This window comes from Macadamia integrifolia, chromosome 7 (genome assembly GCF_013358625.1).
Source record: "Macadamia integrifolia cultivar HAES 741 chromosome 7, SCU_Mint_v3, whole genome shotgun sequence".
Lineage (NCBI taxonomy): Eukaryota > Viridiplantae > Streptophyta > Magnoliopsida > Proteales > Proteaceae > Macadamia > Macadamia integrifolia.
In genome coordinates this window covers 16,039,196-16,063,658 of record NC_056563.1, presented here as the reverse complement: position 1 = coordinate 16,063,658, position 24,463 = coordinate 16,039,196, and the positions used below count along the sequence as shown (strand labels likewise).

General features: G+C 38.8%; 1 pseudogene; it reads right to left on the bottom strand.

The window, feature by feature from the left end:
- Positions 1-2,594: 2,594 nt before the first annotated feature.
- On the bottom strand, positions 2,595-11,400 carry LOC122084772 (annotated as a pseudogene).
- Positions 11,401-24,463: the final 13,063 nt, after the last annotated feature.

Here is a 24,463-nt window from a genome sequence, read left to right as displayed (position 1 = left end):
TCGGTCTTCTGAGAGACAGCCTTAGAGACCTCCTTCATTATCTCGGCCATTCGTTCATATTTCTCCTAAAGGGCATTGAACTGTTCCCTAGTCACATAATCTTGTGCCCTAGGAGGGGGTGGAGGATTACTGTCTCTACGCACCGAATGTTTGATCAAGCGCTGGTCCCTCGTGGACCCTTCCTAATCATTGTTTCCTCGTTCTTTACCGATGTCCACTGAGGGGGGGGGGAGAGATTCTGAAGGTTCTCCCTCATTTATATTCATACTCGGCTCTACTCTTGTTTTCTTATGATTATAGGTTTTCCCCACCATTACTCTGTCGTTCCCACAGATGGCGCCAATCAATTACTACCGAAAATCTGTATGAGGCTGAGCCGATCCTGCACAAGCATAGAAGGCAGAGGCCCAAAGGTGTCTCTGGGATTAGTCCTCCGATGCCCAAGTTAGAGACCGGCAGAACAATTTTTTTCCAGGAGTAATGGTGTAAGCGTATCGACTGACCTGCTCTGTCTTTTAGGGTTCTCTCTTATAGGACTACCCCTTTTCCCAGTCCTACTAGGATACCTCTTCCTTGCTTCGCAGAGAATACTCCCTATCCGGGTATCCCCTCCTTCGCACGTAGTTAGAGTCCTTGCGGCATCTATCAGTTGAGGGGGGCTCTAGTCTCCCTCTCTTCCTAGTCTCTGGGGTTATGGTCATTGTGGATACCTCTCGGTTGGGCGCTACGTGTCCTTCCCTTAGATGCCATGTGTTCTTACTTCACTGAGTGACTAATTTGAGCGTATCAAATACCTTAGTTTTTCTTACTAGAGCTTCTCTACCATCCTCCATTAGAGAGAGAGGGTTCTTTTGAAATTGGGAAGTAGTTGGATACCATCAAATATATATGGGAGAAGCTCAAAGTCGGAGGATGGCGAGAACAAAAACGACCCTAATTAGGACATAAACAGGGCAGCCTAAAGGGGGAAATAAAAATCCCTTTCTTGGAGCAATCTCGCCATTAGAGTACCTTCTTTTGTTGGTCTCTAATCACACTTGACTTGAATTGCAGAAGATATTGATCAGATTGCTGAGGTTAGGATGAGAGTGAGACAACATCAAAAAGCTTTTCAGTTACTGAAATTTGGTATTTCGTAATTCGAAGACTATTGTGAATGTCATTTATGAAATGTTGAAAATTGGAATTTGCCCAGCTCCAATCTGTGAGTGTCAATTGATGATTTGTTTTTGAAGTTTGATTGTGGGTCCATTAGATTAGTTTCCAGTTGTTTCTAAGCTAGTTACTAATTCAGGTCTGAGTAATTTTTTGGAAAGTTTGTACTTGCCACCTAATCAACCAAAGGTTGATGATCCTTGCGACAAATATAGTTGAGGATTCTATTGCTGTAAACATAAGTTTTGATCAATAAAATTCTTCTGCAGCTAGTCAATTTAGTATGGATTCACCAAGAATAAGGGAAAGGATTCTCCTTAAGTCTGAGGGTGGATTCCCCAGAGCTATTTGAGGGGATTTCTTATCTCCATTGTTGCTGCTAAACAAGAACTATTAGTTCAACTTCAAGCCATGTAGTTCTCTCGAATTGAAAATTGGAATCATCAATCAAGACAGTATCACTCCTGCATATAAAGTATGGAACACCATTTAATAGGTTATATATGAATGGTTTTTACACGTCATGAAAAAGCATGGAATTAGTTGGATGATTCACAGCCATCCCCTGCCTATTCATTTGTCTAATTATGTAGACAAAAAATGTTCCAGAACAGGTTTCACCAAACGCCATAGTTGATGTTTTTCTATTCTGAAACCATTTCTGAAACTGTTTACCAAACACCCTTTTAGAGGCAAAAAATGGTTCTCTAATAACACAAACAAAAAATTATGGTTTTGACATGAAACGTCGTTTCTAAAATAGAACCTTTACCAAACACATCTGAAATCCTAATTCCTAGAACAATTAAAGCTCCCTACACTTTAACTACATAATGATCATTGGGTTGAAGTCATTAGAACTTTATTTCCGAGAGATGATGGTAGCAAATCTATGCAATATCAGTTCCTCCCTCGTATGAATGGTATATTACTCGAACCAAATGTGATTACATATCCTCCTCGAATTTACATATTCTACTATGATTCATGCCATAGTAACACAGTGAAGCCTATATGATGATAAAGCACTTATTCTTCCAAGGCATAGTCATAACAAACATTCAAAAACAAATCTAAATAGCAAAAAAGCAAGCACAAAGGATCCAACTCTTCTTTTTTTTATCAAGAAAGCAAAAATATTAAAGACTTAAAAGTTCATACAGCACAAATCCGACCTAACTATATACTGTTTGGCTTCCATAGTATCTAAGGCTACAGACTTAAGTTCCCCTATTATACTATTATTAGTTTTTGATACAAAAATGGGTTATAAGGGAAGTTGTCCATTTCACTGTGTAGAGATATTAGAATACTATAGTTAATTAAAGGGATAGTATTTAGGTTCCATTGCATCACTGATCCTATTTCATCTCGATCACTCCAAACTTCATCCACCTTCACATTCTTTTCTTTAGCCAAGCGTATGCCCTTGAGCATTCCTATGACTGCTCCTTCACCATCTTCTCCTGTCAACAAATAATCAGCATGACATAAGAAACATTGACCTTGGATAAAAAAAAAACATACAACCCATGCACTCACTTTTTTATATTTATCCGACTTGGTTGTGACTTTTAGGATATTTTTATGGATTGGGAGTGGGATAGATTTATCACATTGATTAGATACCACCAGTGAATATTGATTGTTGTACAGTACTCCATTGGTGATCCAAAAGTTAGCTTGATTCAGAATATGATCAAAATCTGGTTCATTCCCTCAAACATAATATTGTTTCTATGATTCCAAATGAAATAGCAATAAATCATAAAGATAGAAAGGAACCTCTTCAAGTCTGACTTGGGTATATCACCCGAATTGAAGCTATACAAGACAAATTTATTAAAAGATAAGCCTTGTAGGCGATCAGGTTTGAAACCTAATGGGCAAGCTGCCCAAACTCTTCAATAAAAAAGAATGTGCCGTAGAGATTCATGATGGCTTAGACAAAACCCACACATGGGGTCGATGTCCATCCATTTAGATAAGATATCCTTTGTGCGTAGTCTCACATTGATCAGTCTCCAAAAGAAGAGTTTAAACTTAGGGTGGATATTGATTTTCCAGTAAAAACGCCACCATTGTGAGCAAGGATAGGAGCAACAATGCTGATATGGAAATGTGCATACCATATAATCGATACACATTTGCCTAGTTAAATCATATGCTTCGGTGTCCCCGTACACTTGATCTGCAATAGCATAAAATAGGCAGTTTCCATCCTCCATCATTCGTCTAACTTTTAAACCCTTGGCTTGTCTTCTATCAATCTCAAACTGGCGCTGTCTCTTTTGAAATAAACACAATGGGTTGATGTATTCATACTTAATTTAGTAAGCTATTAATTTCTACGACACAAGAAAAGAAAATCCAATGTTGACCATCAGGCTAGGGTCTCCAAGCAAGCTACATAATTACAAAATTTCAATTAAACCTAAAAGGAGCCTTGATCTATACCACAACAAAATTTATCAACAGAAAAATACATACAAGTTTCCACATTCTAGATGCAAGGTGGCATTAAAACATTCAATTAAATAATCTCTAACCAGGTAAGAAGCAGCCTTCACTTACTGCATCATCATAGGAGGATCCAAAACTCTGTTCATATGCACTATTGTAACCCTCCCCTTTGAAATAACCTAGAGGGAGTGAATAGGTTATACTAGTAGAAATTTTAACTCTTTTCGATGTATAAGTCCCAAATGTGATTGCCAATTAAAAATGATGCGGAATAAGTAAAATAGACACAATCACACAACACAAGATTTATAGTGGTTCGACTCAATCTGAGTCTAGTCCACTCCCTACAAGAATCCTCTTGTAAGGTATTCCACTAGTTCTCCCTTTCAGTAGGGTAGGTAGGGAAGAAAACCTTTACAATCATTTTATGGATAAGAGTATCCTTACAAATCCCCTTTACAGGCAGAGAGGCGCCTTTACAATCTCCTTTACAGGTAGAGAGGCACCTGATAATCTCCTTTAAGGTAGAGAGACACCTTACACTCTTTTAAGGATAAGAGGATCCTTACAATCTCTTAAGGATGAGAGGATCCTTACACAAGCTTAAGTACAGTCTAGACTAAATGTAAATAGAAAATGGAGAAGTGGAATAAAAGAGGATTACCTCCGATGTGGTGCAAATGAAATATACAATAATGATAGAATGAATGCACTTTTTGAAGTCTTCTTAATGCTTGTAATATAAATGCCAAGATGTAGATGAAGACTTGTAGATGGTCTTGATTTCCTCTTGAATGTAAAATGAAGAATTTGAACTCAAGAGATGGTGTGGACCAATTCTCACTTCTAATGCTCAAATAATGCTTCTCCAAAGTTGAGATTACTTGTTAATTAATGAGTAGAATTAGAGGTACTTGTAGGTGAGCTTAGGAGAATATTTTAGGCAGTAAATCTCACTTAAACAGTCATATTCTGGGTCCACCGGTCGACCGCCAAGAGCCGTTGAGGTAAAATATAGCCATTGGGACACTTTTAGGCAGCCACCGGTCAACTGAGACTTTTTTCCAGTCTATCGGCTATGGTCTTGGACAGTTCCGATCGATCGGGGCTTCTAGCCGATCGACCGCCAACATGACAGACTCTGTTTTGACAGAATGCTGTCATACTGACCAACTATCAGTGTTTTAATCATAACTTTTCGATCCGACATCGGATTGACCTAAAATCAGTTGAGTTGAAATCATAACTCAATTTCCTACAACTTCTCTTAAAGTTTTATCTCCTGATACAGAATCTAATATTATCCAAAATGCCCTTGAGTCAGGTTAATGTGGTCTTCGTAGAATTTCACTAGAACACATTTTTCCTAATATGTTCCTCACTACTTAGAGACTTTCCATACTTGGTCAAGGTATGCTATATGGTCATTCTAGTATGATGCAATGCACATGCATGTGGTGAGTGCATATATATATATATGTGGAAGTTACAAATTACATTAAAAATGACCAATCTATCCTAGTGGTCTTCTTCTTCACTTGAACCTTTCACTCTTTGGCACTTCATCTTCTTTTCTTTTTGTTTGCAATTCCAAGTCTTCGACCTTCAGGTCTTGACATCTTGAAGCTTGAATTCTTATGATACCTTCTTCAAGTATTGATACCAACTTGTTGATACTCCTCATTTGATGACTTCAATCTTCATTTCTTCCTTTCATTCATCAAATTCGATCTTTGATATGAAGTCTCTACAAAACAATACTTGAAGGAAAATTATGAAATACCTTTATATGTTTGTTATCATCAAAACCAACTATAGGAGTGTGGGCATATTCCTAACAATCTCCCCCTTTTTGATGATGACAAACAAATGATTCTCAAATAAAATAAATAATCAATTATCAATAAATTGGAGAATTATTTTAAAATTTCTCTCCCTTTGTCAACAGTAAAAAGTGGGGCATTAAAAATCTCTATATTGTCTTTCCCCCATTTTAACCTTGACAAGGAGTGTGGGTAAAATAGCCCCCCCAAGTGTATGCTTAAGAGGGAAAAAAAAAGCATGTAGTCAAGACTAAGACATGCTCCCCCTAAGCATATGCATCATGTAAAAATGCATTCAAATAACGAATATTAAGGTGAAGCTCCCCCTAAAAATATGCAATAGATGTTAATGAAGCTAACATACATTCAAGCATGATAGACCATTAAAAATTCTAAGATGGTTGATAATGCCAATCATTGCCAATTTTGACAAACATTCTAGTGTTTCAAATTTTCCAGCAAATATATCTATCAGAGAAGCTTTTGGAGAAGGATATTTCATCCCTTCTCTAATGATACCAAAACAACCATCAATGCATCATCCATCTTTTACTTTGGCTCTTTAAGCCAATAGAATCAAGCATATATTGATCCCCATAATCTCATGGGTCTATCCATGTTACAATCAAAATATCCCTTCAATTTCGAAACCCTTTTTGGTGTGTGAGGTCTAAATGGTGTGTACGCCCTTTGTGAATCATATATTTCATAATGTGCAGGTGGCCTGTAAGATTTAAAACCTTTTTGAGTCTTATATGGTCTATAAATTGGATAAGACCTTTGATGTGTTTGTGGCCAATAGGGAGTATGTGGTCTAAAATCCCTTTGAGATTTGAAATTCCTTTGAGGTCTATCATGCATCTTGGAGGGAGTGTAATAATATGCATAATGGATGTTATTCCTTTTTGGAACATGCCTTTGGTTATAATGGAGATTTCTTCTCTTTGGAGAAACTACATTTTCTTTTTCTTTCCCTTGAGGTGAGGTTCCACCATCATAGCCAAGTCCTTCTTTGTCTTAAGGACTTTTGCATTGGGACCCTAATAATGTATCCAAGTCTTTTGACCTTTAGTAAATGTATGAAATATGGTAGTTAACTTTGAGTTATCCTCCTCAAGTTCGTACATTTTAGATGTCAAGGATTCTATCCTCTTGTTGAGAGAAAGAACCTCCTTTTCCAAATTAGACTTTTTAGTCACAAGTTTTAAAATTTCTTCATATAAAGCTCCAAAAGCTTGTTGAAGAACATCATCATTAGATTCATTATAGGAAGTATTTAAATATGACAGCTGGTCAAAACAGAGTCTGTCATGTATGATCAAAACACTGATAGCTGGTCAATATGACAGCATTCTGTCAAAACAGAGTCTGTCATGTTGGCAGTCGACCGGCTGGAAGCCCCGGTCAACTGGAACTGTCCAAGACCATAGCCGATCGATCGAAAAAAGTCTCAGTCGACTGGTGACTGTCTGGAAGTGCCCCAATGGTTATATTTTGCCTCAACGGCTCTTGGCAGTTCGGCTATTGATAACGGTCGAGCGGTAGACCCAGAATATGACCGTTTAAGTGAGATTTACTATCTAAAATGTTCTCCTAAGCTCACCTACAAATACCTCTAATGTTACTCCTTAATTAATAATGAATCTCAACTTTGGAGAAGCATTATTTGAGTAATAGAAGTGAGAATTGGTCTACACCATCTCTTGAGTTCAAATTCTTCATTTTACATTCAAGAGGAACTCAAGACCATCTACAAGTCTTCATCTACATCTTGGAATTTATATTATAAGCATAAAAAAGACTTCAAAAAGTGTATTCATTCTATCATCATTGTATATTTCATTTGCACCACACCGGAGGTAATCCTCTTTTATTCCACTTCTCCATTTTTATTTTACAGTAAGTCTAGACTGTACTTAGGTTTGTATAAGGACCCTCTCATCCTTAAAAGATTGTAAAAATCCTCTTATCCTTAAAAGAGTGTAAGGTGCCTCTCTACCTGCAAAGGAGATTGTAAAGGCTCCTATCTGCCTGTAAAGGGGATTTGTAAGGATACTCTTATCCATAAAAATATTGTAAATATTTTCTTCCCTACCTACCGTACTGAAAGGGAGAACTAGTGAAATACCTTAAAAGAGGATTCTTGTAGGGAGTAGACTAGACTCAGATTGAGTCGAACCATTATAAATCTTCTGTTGTGTGATTGTGCCTATTTTACTTATTCTGCATCGTTTTTAATTTACAATCACACTTGGGACCTATACACCGAAAAGAGTTAAAATTTCCTCTAGTATAACCTAATCACTCCCCCTCTTAGTTATTTCAATTGGTATCAGAGCGGGAGCTCAATATATAAGACTAATTTGTCTTAAAATGAGTCAAAGACCATGATCACATTTAATCGACCACCTGAAGGAATGGATGCATTTAGGCCTCCATACTTCAATGGAGAAAAATTCTTCTTCTGGAAATATAGATTTAAGAATTTTATTTATGGATATAATTTTCTTGTTTGGAGAACTATAGAAAGAGGACCATATGTCATCACCAAAATTGTAAATGGAAATATGGCGCCAAAGGATGAATCAGAATTGACAGCCGATGATCTAGTACTTCTTCAATACAATTTCAGGGCTCTCACCTATCTCCAATGTGCTTTAAATCAGGAAGAATTTAATAGAGTAAGTATGTGTGAAAATGCCAAAGAAATTTAGGACACACTTGTAGTAACACATGAAGGTACTCTAGAGGTAAGAGAAAGAAAAGTAGACATGCTTATACAAGAATATGAATTATTTCAAATGCATAAATATGAAAATATTTCTGACATGTTTATTAGATTTGCTAATATTGTAAATTCCTTGAAAGGACTTGGTAAGACTCACACCAACTCTGAGATGGCCAGAAAAATTCTTAGATCACTACTTACCAAGTGAAAACCAAAGATGACTGCTATCAATGAAACCCAAGACTTGAACAAGATAAGTCTATATGAATTAATGGGCTCACTTCTTACCCATGAAAATGATCTCCATGAAGAATTCAAGAAAGCATATCCCAAATTCATTGGTTTCAAAGCATCCAAAGAATTGGATGAAGTATGCGAAGAAGAAAATGATAAGAAAGTCTCATCGGATGAAGATGAAAGTGACTCCGATGAAGAAGTCACAGACCTCGCCTTAATGGTTCATGGAGACAAAGAATGAGAGGTAAGTTCTCAATCTCATTATTTAGATAATTCAAATTCTTCATTTTACATTCAAGAGGAACTCAAGACCATCTTGGAATTTATATTACAAGCATCAAGAAGACTTCAAAAAGTGCATTAATTCTATCATCATTCATATTTCATTTGCACCACACCGGAGGTAATCCACTTTTATTCCACTTCTCCATTTTCTACTTTACATTAAGTCTAAATTGTACTTGGGCTTGTATAAGGACCCTCTCATACATAAGAGATTGTAAGGATCTTCTTATCCCTAAAAGAGTGTAAGGTGCCTTTTTACCTTAAAGGAGATTGTAAGGTGCCTCTCTACCTGTAAATGAGATTGTAAAGGTGCCTCTCTGCCTGTAAAAGGGGTTTGTAAAGATACTCTTATCCGTAAAAAACATTGTAAAGGTTTTTCTTCCCTACCTATCATACTAAAAGGGAGATCTAGTGGTATACCTTACAAAATGATTCTTGTAAAGAGTGGACTAGACTTGGATTGAGTCGAACCACTATAAATCTTGTGTTGTTTGATTGTGCCTATTTTACTTATTTCATATTGTTTTTAATTTGTAATCACACTTGGGATCTATACATCGAAAATAGTTAAAATTTTCACTAGTATAACCTATTCACCCCCCTCTAGGTTATTTTAATTGGTATAAGAGCGGGAGCTCAATATATAAGACTAATTTGTCTTAAAGTGAGTCAAAGACTATGATCATATTTAATCGACCACCTAAAGGAATGGATGCATCTAGGCCTCCATACTTCAATTGAGAAAACTTCTTTTGAAAATGTAGATTTAAGAATTTTATTTGTGGAAATAATTTTCTTGTTTGGAGAAGTGGAATAAAAGAGGATTACCTCCGGTGTGGTGCAAATGAAATATACAATGATGATAGAATGAATGCACTTTTTGAAGTCTTATTGATGCGTGTAATATAAAGGCCAAGATGTAGATGAAGACTTGTAAATGGTCTTGAGTTCCTCTTGAATGTAAAATGAAGAATTTGAACTCAAGAGATGGTGTAGACCAATTATCACTTCTAATGCTCAAATAATGCTTCTCCAAAGTTGAGATTAATTATTAATTAATAAGTAGCATTAGAGGTATTTTTAGGTGAGCTTAGAAGAGTATTTTAGGCAGTAAATCTCACTTAAACGGTCATATTCTGGGTCCACCAGTCGACCACCATCGGTAGCCGGTCGACCACCAAGAGCCGTTGAGGCAAAATATAGCTGTTGAGGCACTTCCAAGCAGTCACCGGTCGATCGGGACTTTTTTTCAGTCTATCGGCTATGGTCTCAGACAGTTTCGATCGATCGGGGCTTCTAGCCGATCGACCGCTAACATGACAGACTCTGTTTTGACAGAATGCTGTCATACTGACTAGTTGTCAGTGTTTTAATCATAACTTTTCGATCCGACATTGGATTGACCTAAAATCAGTTGAGTTGAAATTGTGACTCAATTTCCTACAACTTCTACGAAGGTTTTATCTCCTGATACAGAATCTAATATTATCCAAAATGCCCTTGAGTCAGGTTAATGTGGTCTTCGCAGAATTTCACTAGAACACATTTTTCCTAATATGTTCCTCACCACTTAGAGACTTTCCATACTTGGTCAAGGTATGTTTTATGGTCATTCTAGTATGATGCAATGCATATGCATGTGGTGAGTGCATAGATATATGTATGATGCAATGCACATGTATGTGGTGAGTGCATATATATATGTGGAAGTTACAAATTACATTAAAAATAACCAATCTATCATAGTGGTCTTCTTCTTCACTTGAACCTTCCACTCTTTGGCACTTCATCTTCTTTTCTTTTTGTTTGCAATTCCAAGTCTTCGACCTTCAGGTCTTGACATCTTGAAGCTTGAATTCTTCTGATACCTTCTTCAAGTATTGATACCAACTTGTTGATACTCCTCATTTGATGACTTCAATCTTCATTTCTTCCTTTCATTCATCAAATTCGATCTTTGATATGAAGTCACTAAAAAACAATAATTGAAGGCAAATTGTGAAGTACCTTTATATGTTTTTTATCATCAAAACCAACTATAGGAGTGTGGGCATTTCCCTAATACCCTTCACAATAGGACCTCAGAGAAAGAAGGACATGAACCAGATGGGGAAGTTCGAGTGGCAACAGACCAGGCCACTGCTCTTCTAGAAGAACCAGTCTGACCAGTATTTGAATTTCCTAAAATAGTTCACCTTGAACTCGTGTGTACCACCAGGGGCTTAGGTGGAGGGACAGGAGGAGGAGGAGGAGGAGGAGGGGGATAGGAGCAACTAGAGACTACCTGGGAAGAACCACCACTCGATCCTTGATTTTTATCTAACTCGAGGCTCTCTGTAATCCGCAGGCCACCCAACTCATTCATCACTCATCACAACCCCGAAATCCACAGCATCCTCATCACTAGTTTTCTCCTTATCAGAAAATTCATCAGAAGCGTTTACATTTTGATCACCCTGAATGCTTTCAGGTAATGACTCATAGCTTTCACTGACTTATTATCATCTCCACTTCCACAAAGGTGCAGAAGATCATCTAAAGCCACGAGTTCCTGCACTTCTTCATCCTATTCCTCTTCTTAATGCCTGAAGGAAGCTGTGGTGTGAAGAACTACTGTGTAAGAGCTGAAGATGAGCTACAAGGCAAGGACGAATGACAAGGGTTTGATGAAGAACCAGAGGACCCATGATGAACTAAGATACGAGTCATCTTTGTTCTTTTTGGCTGAAGCTACCCTCGTTGCCCCGTCTGTCTTCCAAACTCAGATAAGTAAAGATTTACAGTTTATCACGCTTCCTCGCCTTTGGAACAATTAAGCCAATCCCTGGTTGAACGATTTTTTCCAGCCTAGTGCCTTCAGCTCCTCTGGAATCGATCTATGCATCCCCCAGTAATTCTCATGAGACACAGACCTTGATCTGAACAATTGAACCCTCTAATAGGGACTTAAATTTATGGGAAAAGACCTTCCAGTGCAATACAAAATTAACCTCGGAAGCTGCCAAGCAATTCACCAACCCAATTAAAGTACTTCTTCCTCCGAATTTGTGGCCCTACGACCAATACCATCAACTATTCATTAAAATGAACCAAATGGCCTCAAGTTATCACACCCCGCCTCCTCTCACCTGACGGCTGGTGACATGGACAAGCACACATGTCCACAATCCATCCAGGATCTACGATGCAGTACTTTAAGTGCATAAAATTATGAAATAATTCTATGATCACAAGATAATAATAATATTTAAATATACATAACTGGTGAAGTCTAATAATATTTACCATATTCATCAAAATGTTTTTGCACCAAAATGTTAATTACAGTTATGCCCCTAGGGTTACATCTGATCTGTAAACAAAAATAAAAAGGGAAGATGATACCCTCATCCTCAGTGTGCTTCGAAAGCACAATTATCGCATACACAGTCATCCTCGTGTATAACCAACTCCTTGTCCTAGAGGTCACCTTTGTAGATGGCCGGCTCCTCAGCCACAATCTCTGAATGCTTCTCTGAATCCACATCTAAAAAGGGGGCAACAACGGGAGAGAGCTTCCACGAAGCACAATAAGGGGTGCACACAATCATCCATAACAAATCATGAAATAAAACAATGTAAATGCCCAACCAAACCGATATGAATGCAATGCCATGATCCAGATTATTAACAAACATATCTAATCAACAGATTCTAACTCCATAATGGGTATGCTACTACAACATAGGTGGTATCCTCAGTCACGAATGTCCGTTATTGATCCCTAAGGATACAAGCTAGTTGCGAGTCAGGAGCATACTGGTCCCTACATGGCTACTTCGGTACCTGGTAAACCCCTATTAATAATCCCCCATAATATACCTCATCACCGAATCTAACATCGCGTGATGGTTTATCACAATGTCAGTACCCCCCACCTCGGTCATCGAAAATCATCCCCAACCTCGGTCTGTTGGATAGTAGGATTAGCCAATACATAAATCTTTATTGGAAAGGGTTGTAGCATCAAAGTAGTTATCCTAGCCCAATGCATTCTAACATGTCACACTACATTACAATCACGCTCACACACCTCGTGGGCATACAACGTCAGAACCAACCTTCAGCTACCCAGTACCCCACACTCACACACCATGGACATGCAGTGCCGGAACCAACCTTTGGCCACCCTGCACCCCAATCTCCACAATACACATTCAAACAAACAAACAAACACACACACATTCATCATAGGCATGCAATGCCGGAACCCAACCTTTGGCTACCCTATATCTCAGTCACACACACACTCCATTCACAACTCCTAGCATTATGCAAGATACACATCCAACACAAGTAACAAGTTTAAAATATGCAATTAACATGCTCATCCACATATGCATCATAACATAAATATTTCATAAAATAAAATCACACAAATCCCCTCACCTTGAGTCCTAGGTGATGATGGACAGTTGATGGCCTCGCGCCATGTTGTCTCGTCACATTTTGGTTCTACTCCTAGGATACATAAGATTTTTAAGAAAATAAATCAACCATAGAGAAATGAGACCCTAGGCATATGTTCTAGCTTAATTTCATATTTCTCTTTTCTTGGAATCATTCTCATATTTGGGGTTTTATAACTATAGGGGTGATTTATATGTGGGGGATGTTCACCCACCTCATTTAACTTAGATTAATTTTAATCAATGGGTTAGTTAATATGGGTTTACACAATGCACCCAAATTCCCCAAAGTTCAAGTCGTGACTAAGCTAAATTTGAGAATTTCGGTTGAGGGTGTAGGTGGTGACTACCAATGGCCTATGTGGTCACCCCAATCCACGATACATATGTTTAATTTCATTTTTCCCAAATCAATTTTGGTTTGAATGGTGGGATGTAGATGGTTTGGGAAAAATCCACCATTTCTAGGGTTTAGTTACCTAAATTAGGGATTTTAAGTGGGAAAATCATGAAGGAGAGTTCATAGACTCAAATTGATCCATCAATCTTGCTAGGATAAGGGGTTGTTTGGTTCGATAAATCCTCAGGATGACATTATTTAGAATGATAATTCTTAATTTTTTGGGTTGTTTGGTTCCACTAAGATGACCCTCATAAGAGAGGCATCTGCTTCCAATGAATCACTACACAGATTTAGGATAACCAAACATTTTTACAGTAAGAATCACTACATAGATTTAGGATAACCAAACAGTTTTCCAACAAGAAACATGTACCAGACTCAAGGCAACCAAACAGTTTTTTAGCAAGAAACATAATTAAGAAGAATGTCTATCAAAAGATTGACATCCATATCCGATACATGCACTATTTGATTTACCAATCCAAACACCCCCTAAGCCTCCTACACTAAACCCCTCTCCCAAGTTGTAGCCTTGACAAGAGGGAAGGTGGGGTTTAGGAAATTTCCCCATTTCTAGGTTGTGTTGCCTAAATTGAGGTTTAAAGTGGGGATTTCCTAAAGGAAGGCTCATAAGTTCAAATGGAACCATTGATCTTGATAAAGCAAGCCCCCAAAATCAAATCCCCCTCCCAATTAGTAGTTTTAGTGAGTGGGGAGGTGAGAATTGGTTGGGGTTTCTCTTACCTAGCTTAAGAAAGAGTGGAAATAGAAGAGTGAGAAAGGCGACTTCCTAGAAGGTAGGGAGAGAGAGCGATGGTTTACCTTAAATGGGTTGATGCTTCCTTTGCTCCCCTCTTCTTCCTCCTTCCTTGCTCTTCCCCTTCTTCTTCTTCTTCTCCTTTCTCCCTTCTCTTGTTTTTAGTTTGGTAGGAATGAAAAGAATGGGTAAGGACTTCTATTTATGTAGTCACTTAAGTTAACTAAGGGTTGTTTGGAAAAATAATGGGTTTCTACCCTTTACCAATTTAAATTATTGTCACACCCCATTCTCGGTAGACCTAACTTGCCATTAGGAATACCGACGGTGTGAGTAAGACACGTACATGTTTTACAACCTACCAGGATCTCTGATAGCAGTACCTTAACATTTTCACAGTCTCACACCACGAACCAACATAAGCAGCAGAATCAGAGTATAGTAGCGGAATCATAAATACGATGGAAAAACATCTAATGATAATATAATAGCAATAACCAAAGTATTCTGTTACATTCATCCATGACATATAATATAATCTCAAAACAATATACAACCCACAGTTATACCCAAAAATATCACAGTATGATGTACAATCTCATGGTGCGACGTAAGCACAGTCCTGATTGTGCTCTCCCGCTTCGGGCATCCACCGATTGCTCACACCATACTCTGACCCAGAAGATACTGGGTCACCAGCCTTTGGCAACATGGTACCTACATCATCATCTAAAAAGGGGTGTATGCATAGGGTGAGCTTTCCAACTCGCTCAGTGAAGGGTGAGGTCAAGCACATCCAACAAAGATAATAGTAGTAGTAATTTATGATGCATGATTACAAAAATTAAACACATAGTCCGTGATGCTCGTGATGCAGTTCATTTGTTTATTTTCCACCTAATAATACAAACTAAGTCTGGTAAATGCTACTACAGCGCATTAGGTTGTATCCCTCGTCTCGAAAACGACATCGACTACGTAGTGATACAAACCCTAGCTATGATTAGAAGCCTGTCGGTCGCCGTATACGTCCATAGGTCACCCAAAAAACCCTGATAACCCCATCCTGGCAGTCACAACACCGGTAATACATTGGCCACATCAGACAGGTTCTTGCCTCCGACAACAATCACATCGTACCGCAGGAGTGGCACTTTGGAAAGATACATCAAAAATACCACAATGGGTTATACCTCAACCCTTGTTGGCAAGGGTGCGTAGCATATGGAGTGATACCTAACCATATATATACTACATGCCTTCATAATGATACAGTTAGTATGGATTACACAATACCGGAGAGAATTCGGCCACAAAGTGTAATCCATCTCCAAGTATAGTCTCAAGGGTCACGATACTAGCAAGACCTTGGCCACAAAGTGTAACCCATGACCGTTTACCTAATCTAGCATGCAAATAGCAATTGAATATAGACTACGCAACACCGACAAGACCTCGGCCATGAAGTGTATCCACATCCAAATGCAGTCCCAGAGTACACGATACCAGCGAGACCTTGGCCACAAAGTGTAACCTGCGACGACAACTAACTCTAATGCACATAATCAATTCATGAATGTAACATACATATGACAATCACGACACCGGTACCACCTCGGCCATGTCGGATTCCATATCACACACACAACCAAACACACGACGATCATGGTATTGGTACCACCTTGGCCACATCGGATCCCATCATACATTTCCATACAATTTATATCAAAATCGTAAAATGATAATATAGCATATCGTAATCGTATTTGAATAATTATAATTAAACATATAATTCTAAAAATATGAGTAATTTAATGATACAAAACATTTTAGAAATAAACACAATCCATCCGTCACCTGTTTTACGATTGGGTGTGCTCGGGATCAAGTACAATCACGATTTGATCAATTCAATTCCAGCTTCAAGGCACGTGCGCATCACTGTCCTAGACATAAAGGGAGTCGTATATCAGTACGCTTCAGAAACATCGGGAGGGACCCACACAGGTCACCCCCAAAGGGTACAGATACTGTCCCTAAGTGACAGTACTGTCACCGAAAACAGGGCATTTTTACTAGAAATATCAGTCCTATTTCTGGTGGAGGTGACATAGAGCACATAAGGCTCCATGTACACTGGAAATATGCCATCGGAATAGACCCAGTGGATCCAGTGAGCTGTTTTCGATGGAGGTTTAGGGCAGTCCAACTATTTTGGGATTTCTGGCTCTGGCCCGATTGTCAAGATTTGTTCCGTGGAATTTGTAAGGGATGTTCCTAGCATCATACTAAGCTAAGAAAATTCCAATCCCACCGAGTCTTTTGGGAGATACATCGATTAAACGATCAAATCCATAGTTGGTCTTTTGGCATTACATGTTGTCGGAGCTCACCAGGCTTGGTTCGAGCTCGGTAACAACATCGAGAGGGTAGAACACGCATCCTACAACCTTAACATGGTTTTTATATCAAGATTCCATCCATACCTAGCCCTACTTAGGTCAAAATGAAGAAAGAGAGAGTGGTATGGGAGGTTGTACTTACCTCTGACAGCGATTTCGGCATCAAGATGGCAGTCGTTGCCAAGGTAGGCCTCCAACCCCTTCTCCTTCCTCTTATTTTTCTTTCCTCTCCTCTTTCTCTCCTCTCCTACGTTGGGCACAAGGGAAATGAAGAAATGAATCCTCATTTCCCAACTTATAACTTAAGTGGGCCTTAAGGTCTGTTTGGTTTGGACCTCTTTTGAACCAATGGGGTTAAAATGAATTTCAGGGCACGAGGACCCACACATTTAGGTCCATAAAGTGCCCACAACAGGAGAAAGGTGTGGAGGATGATTTGGGATCATCCGGAGTCATATATGATGCGAGTAGCAGGAACCACGGGCATCAGAACCTCGACAACAGCCTGTCAACCCACCTAAAATAGGCATCGGATCCAGGCCTAGGCTGCTTCTGGTGGCTTGTTTCTGATGGCTGTCTCGACAACTTGCTGTCCCAGGGTTGGTCTCGCACGGGTGGTTGCCCTAGGGCATGCTCAAGGCTTTTCAACAATTTTGATGCGTGCCGAAAATCAAGTGTGGGGAGTCAGGTCACTTACTGTCTGGGATCAGAAGGTATGAATCCCCTCCAGTTAGATAGGCACGTGATGCATGAACATGTGGTCATCCCTACCCCTTCGGTAATGCACAGTCGCAAGTCAAAACCCAGTCGTACTTTTGATCTCTGATCCGAGGCCTGTGACAAAAATTTTAAATTAGACCGGATTAGGGCACGGGTGTAACAATTATAATTTGGCATTACGGGCCCACCTTGCAATGTCCCAGTATATTAATCTTTTTCTAATTATGTTGTTACATCCTTGGGATTGGGTTTGAGTTACTCAAGTGCGAGGGGTCGGGCCCCACAGCCAAATAACCTGATTTTAGCTGGTATTTTCACCAAATGGTGTTCATTGCCCAAGGCTGAAATGGTCCCCTTTGTATGGAAATGGATCCTCAATTTGAGTGGGGCCTTCCCAAGGTGTTTCAACTGTGTGGGCCTCACCACTTATATATTTTATTATTAAGGCTTGGGGATTTTCTCGTGAAGTGTGAAGGCTTGACTAACCTTTTTTTTCTACGCCTGGAACCGCTTTCAATTTTTTAGGCATGAGTAGCAGGTGCAAGTGGGGTCATCCTTCCCTTCCTGGCAAAATACAGCTACTACGTAGTATTCATTGGTACTGGTGTCCTCTGGTGCCTCATCTGTACATTTAAATTAGGAATTTTAGGACACGGGTATAACACAAGTCATGAATAACATCAACCAACTATAGAGAGGGAGCAAGCCCAGAATCAAATAAATCATATAATTCAGAAATAAAAAATAATTAAGATCGCTATTAATTAGGAAAGCTAGGAAAGGATTGAATAGATTGACCTGGTAGACCCCAGCATCTGAGATCTGCTAATGGTTGTGAAGCTTAGGATTCTAGGGTTTTCAGATAAACGCAGAGCTCGAACAGAGCCAAACAGACACAAGGGAGGAAACGTAGAGGCAAAGTAGAATATTATTATCTTGGCACAGAGGTAATGTAAACAGAAGTACCCAGAGAGAGATGGTTTGAAAGAGAAGAAGGGAGGCACTTAACAGGGAACCAAAAAGAACAGAGAAGTAGGCTGCTTCTATCATGGAGAAGGTGCACTGCACTGTGATGAGGATTGCGATAAATGTCTCATCGCCGGTATAAAGAACACGTGGTTCTATAACAAGGGTTCGATACATGTGCGATTATATGGGTGCCAGTTTGGTATTGCCCGTTACACAGGCAGGCACAAAAAGACGTCATTGGCCCTTACCCGGTGTGCGGAAAGTGTGCTTTAGATGTTTCCGCACACCCTCCCATTGGCCATGTGTTCAATATTACCTATAATAGATTGTTCTTTCTCCCTAATCTTTGTGATAAATTACAGTTAAGGCATACTACGCGTGAGAAAAACTATATTCACTATACTAACATTTTGTAAGGGAGAGTTTTCTATTTGGGATCGTGGCCCCAATGTGATGAGCACATTTATATGTGAAATCTAAGGTAATAAAACATGCATTTTATATATTTAGAATGGAGCTACCTTGGGTTTTACTTTCTTTTTACAGGTTTTGTATTTTAAAGGCTTTAAGCATTATCGGACGTCATATCTCTCCAACAACAACTACCTAGTGTAGTTGGTGAGCTATGGTTTACAAAATTTCCTTGCTCACCAGGAGGTCTCAAGTTTAAATCTCGTGGTTGTCTTTTGTTGGAGAATTTTGTTGAAGATTTCCTACTTTTCACTCACTTAAAGCACTAATGGCATGGAGGAGATTTTCACATCAAATTAGAAGTAAGAAAAATCGTGGAAGGGGTTCCTGAAAAGAAGAGAAGAAAAAAAAAAAAAAGAATCCTGTTGAAGATTTCTTACTTTTCACTCACTTAAAGCACTAAGGGCATGGAGGAGATTTCCACATCAAATTAGAAGCAAGGAAAATCGTGGAAGGGGTTCCTGCGCAAGAAGAGAAGAAAAAAAAAAGGAAAGAAAAAAAAGGGAGAAATAAATCGTGTCCAACTCTTCTCTCTCCTCCACATCATCACCAAAAGATTGTCCAAATCACACAAAGGAAGAAGGAAAATCATCCCTTGGAGGGAGAAAAAGAAGAGAAATAAAAAAAATAAAAAAAAAATTAATCAAAAAAAAAATTGTAGGAAATTTCTCCAAGTTTATTTCTCTCTTCTCTCTCCTCCATCTTAGCACTTTTGGTCTCAAAAGATCTTACTAGCAATTGTGGGTTTCTCCCTTTTAGGAAAGAGAAATTTGTTTCCCTACCTCCCCATTTCCTATAAATACAACTCACGTAAGAGGAGGGGAAACACTTCATTATTCTTCTAGGTTTTTTTTAGTTGCTCTATCTCTTTCTCTAGCTCTAGTTCTAGGTTTATGCTTTAAACACTTTTGTAAATTCTTTTTATTCAATTAATGCAAGCAATTTTGTTTTTTATTCGGTTTTTTATTTTTATTGTTTAAGCAATTGAAGTTGTAATTTTCAAGTTCTAGTTATAGGCTTAGTTCTAGGTGACAAGAACAAGCTATGAAGCATGTCTTTCAAGTTCCATTTTTTTTTTCTTTAGATTTGTTTTCTCTAGTACTAGAAATTTCAGATTTGGTTTATTCCAGATCTGGTTTTTAGTATTGGTAGTATCTCAAATCGATCAAGTAAGTAGGCTCCCTCAATAGTCTTCTCTCTCCCCTCTCATTCCCTCTTCTGACTATCCTTTCTTTCTTAATTTAGGATTTTAATTTCAGCCATTACATTATTGCTATCCCTTTCCCCCAAGGTTCATGACTAGTGTATATGTTGGCTTTGCCCCTCCTAGCCATAGAACCATCAATCTATTGCTTTTATTTTAATTGTCTCCCTTTCCCTAAAGCAAAGTAGAGTAATCCTTGTAAGAGTGACTCTCTGGTTAAGTAGGGAAGCTCATATTATGATGCATCCCTCGGGCTAAGTAGAGAAACCTACTTGTGAGTCTCTCTCTAGCTTTATCCCCTTTCTTTTACTTTAATTTTTATTTCAGCATTTTTTCCTTTATTATTTTTTTTAATTGCGTAGATTGATTATTTTCAGTTATTTATTTATTTAATTTTAATTGCGTGGCTTGCGTCTTTAAATTCTTAGATGAGGAATGATTAGGACGTTATTTTAAATACATATGTTTAGGACGGTAATTAGAATTAGATCACAACCATTAATCGGTTCACTTTCGTATTATCAAAAGAAGTAAAAAAATAAAGTGGCTGCTCTTTCTGAGTTCGACCTGCAATTACACTGATCCGTACGCTTACAGTTACATTTAAAATCTCTAATACTATGCAATGGCCAAAAGCATTAATAGGAGAGGAGGGATTTGGAGCTTTCATTGGGGCTGGGAGGTCATTTCACCCCATCCTAAGTCTGGGTGCAAACACCACATTCCCACACAAAGTCCATTTTCCAAAAAAAAAAAAAAAAAAAAAAAAAGGTTAATTACTGAGTCGAATGGGAATTATAATATTATTTAGCTTGAGCATGAAACCATAAGGAGGATGTGAAGCTTATATGATTAATAGATAAAGAGTGGTGAAAGGCCCGAGAATAAGAATCTTATTTTCCTTTCTTTCTTACCAAAAAAAAAAAAATCCTTTCTTGAAGTGGATTTAGTGGACAGACCTATCCCAAGATCAACCTAAAGGCTAGGGGAAGGTCTTAGTCGAACCCTAGAACTGAAGGCATCTCATTTGACTTGTGTCTACGTCGTAGTGAATGAAGCACATGTGTGTTTCTTTTGGTAGAAGGCAAGTTCACTACATCCAGCAGTCTAGGTGTGGTGTAAGGCCATTATCCCCTTTATCTTCCGTTTACCCTGAGTCTAACAGATGATGAGTAGGGATACGCCATACACCTTAAGGCGTTTCACAAAGAGCTTCAATGTTGTTTGTAACCTAGCTATACATGTTTGGTATTCAGCCTCGTTGTTAGTGCAGGCGAAGTTCAGTGGAGATTGGAATGTGAGCATCGTAAATCGATATGATTTCGTCTCCTACTCCACTGCCATTTTGATTAATTGCTCCATCAAATTTTCATTTCCAGGTTTCTCCCTTTGATTCTCGATCAACATCTTCTTCTGCAACAAAAAATATCTTTTCATCTGGAAATTCGGTCTAACATAATGATATAGAAGGAGGACAGGTTGTGCCACCAAATGTGAAGTAGCACCCTCCCTTCTGCTCTATTTTTTTTTTCCATTGCAGAAAAGAGATCTCTTACCTTTGGTTTAAAAAATGATGAATATGAAGTCTAGGAGGTTGTAGGTACTATAGATCCTCTAAGTCCTAATCGGGTTGCCCTCCTAGGTCTCGTTGATGTTTCATGTAGATCATGATGTGCCTCGAGATGGTCGTATCCTGTCCCCCTCTCGGTGGGGAATCTGCTCCCGGGTCGCAACCCTGCAGCATCCGGCCCGTCCTTTAGGCACCTTCAAAAGGCACGGAGTGTGACAATGTATCTCTTTCTCATTGAATTTAGCCTTATTAATGCTTATAGTAGATTCACGTGGATTTTCCCTCTTGTAAATCGGTCTAAAGCATTGCCAACATTTATTCGGTTCTATAAGTATATTACCAATTTTTTTTAATCATAATATTAAGGCTGTGCAAATAGACGGTGCACGTGAGTGTCAATCATGGTTTTAAGTATCTCCGATACCGATACGATACCCTCTGATACGTATCTTAAATTTAGTCGGCCGATACGATACACACCGATACGATACATTGAATTTTTTAAATCATTTCATATCGATATATATCCTACAATACATACCAATATGCATCAATACACCACTAATACACATCGATACGATACGACATGCCTCGATACGACTCTATGAAAAATATAAAATTGAGGTAAAATGTATGTTTCGGTATGTATTGGTACGTATCGGTGAGTATCGGTATGTATCGATCAATACGTATCAGTATATATCAGCACGTATCGGTGAGTATCGATATATATATATCGGTACGTATCGGTGAGTATCGATACGTATCGGCGCTACGGTCATATAATGGCCAATATGAGTAATTTTTCAGAAAAAAACGATTTTTTGAAGGGTTTTTGTTCCAAAGTTGCTGTCAGCCATATTTCTCTCTAATTAAAGTGGAAATCAAGGTTGGGAACAAGGATTTTACATTTATGGGACAACTACAGACCTTGAATTCTTAGTATGATACCCTCAATTTAGTGTTTATGCATAATACATGTTATCAATAGTTTTTTTTAATAAATTCTTTATGCAAAAGTGTTTAAAAAAATGTTTCCTATCCATTTATGTGTGTATCTTTAGCGTATCTTAGTGTATCTCCGATACGATACGATACCCTCCGATACGTATCTTAATTTTGACCGACCGATACAACGACCGATACCGATACTTTAATCCTTGGTGTCAATATTTTGATCGTTATCTTCATCAGCATGGTATTTCCTATTAGTATTTATGTCCTCAAACTCCATAGCTGAATAGTCGGGTTGATCACAATCACCGTCATATTGTTAAAATAGGGCTCACTCTTCTAGCCTGTGCTGCCCTCCCTCTATGAGCAACTATTCACCTATCCCTCCTTAGTGAACCCACCAGCAGCATCATGTCCTGCTCCCCCTGGCCCCACCATTACTGACCTCGGTAGTATGCCCACCCTTGTTTGCCCTCACTAGCCTCCCCACCCTTCCTCCTCCTCCTCCTCCCTCCTCTTCACTTCCTAATCCACCCTCACCTCTTACTGACCCACCTTCCCTACCTCCACCTCCATCATTCCAACTCCTTCCACTTACCAATTCCACTTCAAACAACTTTCCTTCACCTCCTCCCTCCAATACCCATCCCATGAGTACTCACCTTAAAATGGGTACCACCAAACCATTTCATAAACTAAACCTTCTTGCCACCAATCAATACCCACTACCCCAAGCTCTAATTCCACCCTCTAACTTGAAACCGAACCCACCTCCTACACAATGGTGAATAAAGATCCCAAAAGGCGTTCTGCCATTCATGATGAGTTCATTGGCTTACTAAAAAAATGTGACATGGCAACTTATCCCATTTCACCCCTCTATGAATCTTTTTGTTTCCAAATGGGTATACCGAGTCAAATGACACTCTGACGGTTCTATTAACCATTACAAAGTACGGTAGTCACTAAAGGTTTTCACAAGCTGGAAGGCCTTGATTACTTTGAAACCTGTCTTGTTGTCAAACCAACCACCGTGTGCACTATTCTATCCCTTGCGTTATCATTTGGGTGGGCTATCCGAAAACTTGACGTTCAAAACACATTTCTTCATGGCAATCTTCAAGAACATGTCTATATGACAAACCCAAAGGCTTTGTCCATCCCTCTTATCCCAATCATATTTGTGACCTTCAAAAGGCCTTGTATGGACTTAAACAGCCCCTTGTGCTTGGGCTTATTGCCTAAGCTCCATCCTCTTTACAATGGGTTTTTATGCTTCTAAGGCCGATACAACCCTTTTCGTTCATTGCTCCAATAGTGATTGGCTATACGTCCTAGTTGATGTGGACGATATTATAATTATTGGTCCCAATACCTCTTCCATGCGGCATGCTATCAACTCACTTGGAGGTGAATTACTATTAAAGTTCTTGGCTCCGTTCATTACTTTTTAGGTATTAAAGCAAGCCGCACACTACATGGTCTTTACCTCACTCAAAGGAAATATATATTGGACCTTTTCACTAAGGTTAACTTGGTTGCTGCTAAACCCATGCCTATGCCAAGTGCTATCACTTCTCTCTCTTCCATCCAAGGAGACAATTTTCATGACCCAACATTATATCATAGCACAGTTGGGGCTCTCCAATACCTCAATTTAACTCGGCCAGATGTATTCTCCATCAACAAAGTTTGCCCATACATGCACTCTCCCTCCACCGCTCACTAGGCTGCAATGAAGCTTGTTTTACAGTGTCTCAAAGATACCCTTACATTAGGACACTGTCTTCGCCAATCCGATTCTTTGCAACTCCATGCCTTTACTGATGCTTACTGGGTTGGATGCCTTGATGATAGACGTTCCACTAGCAGTT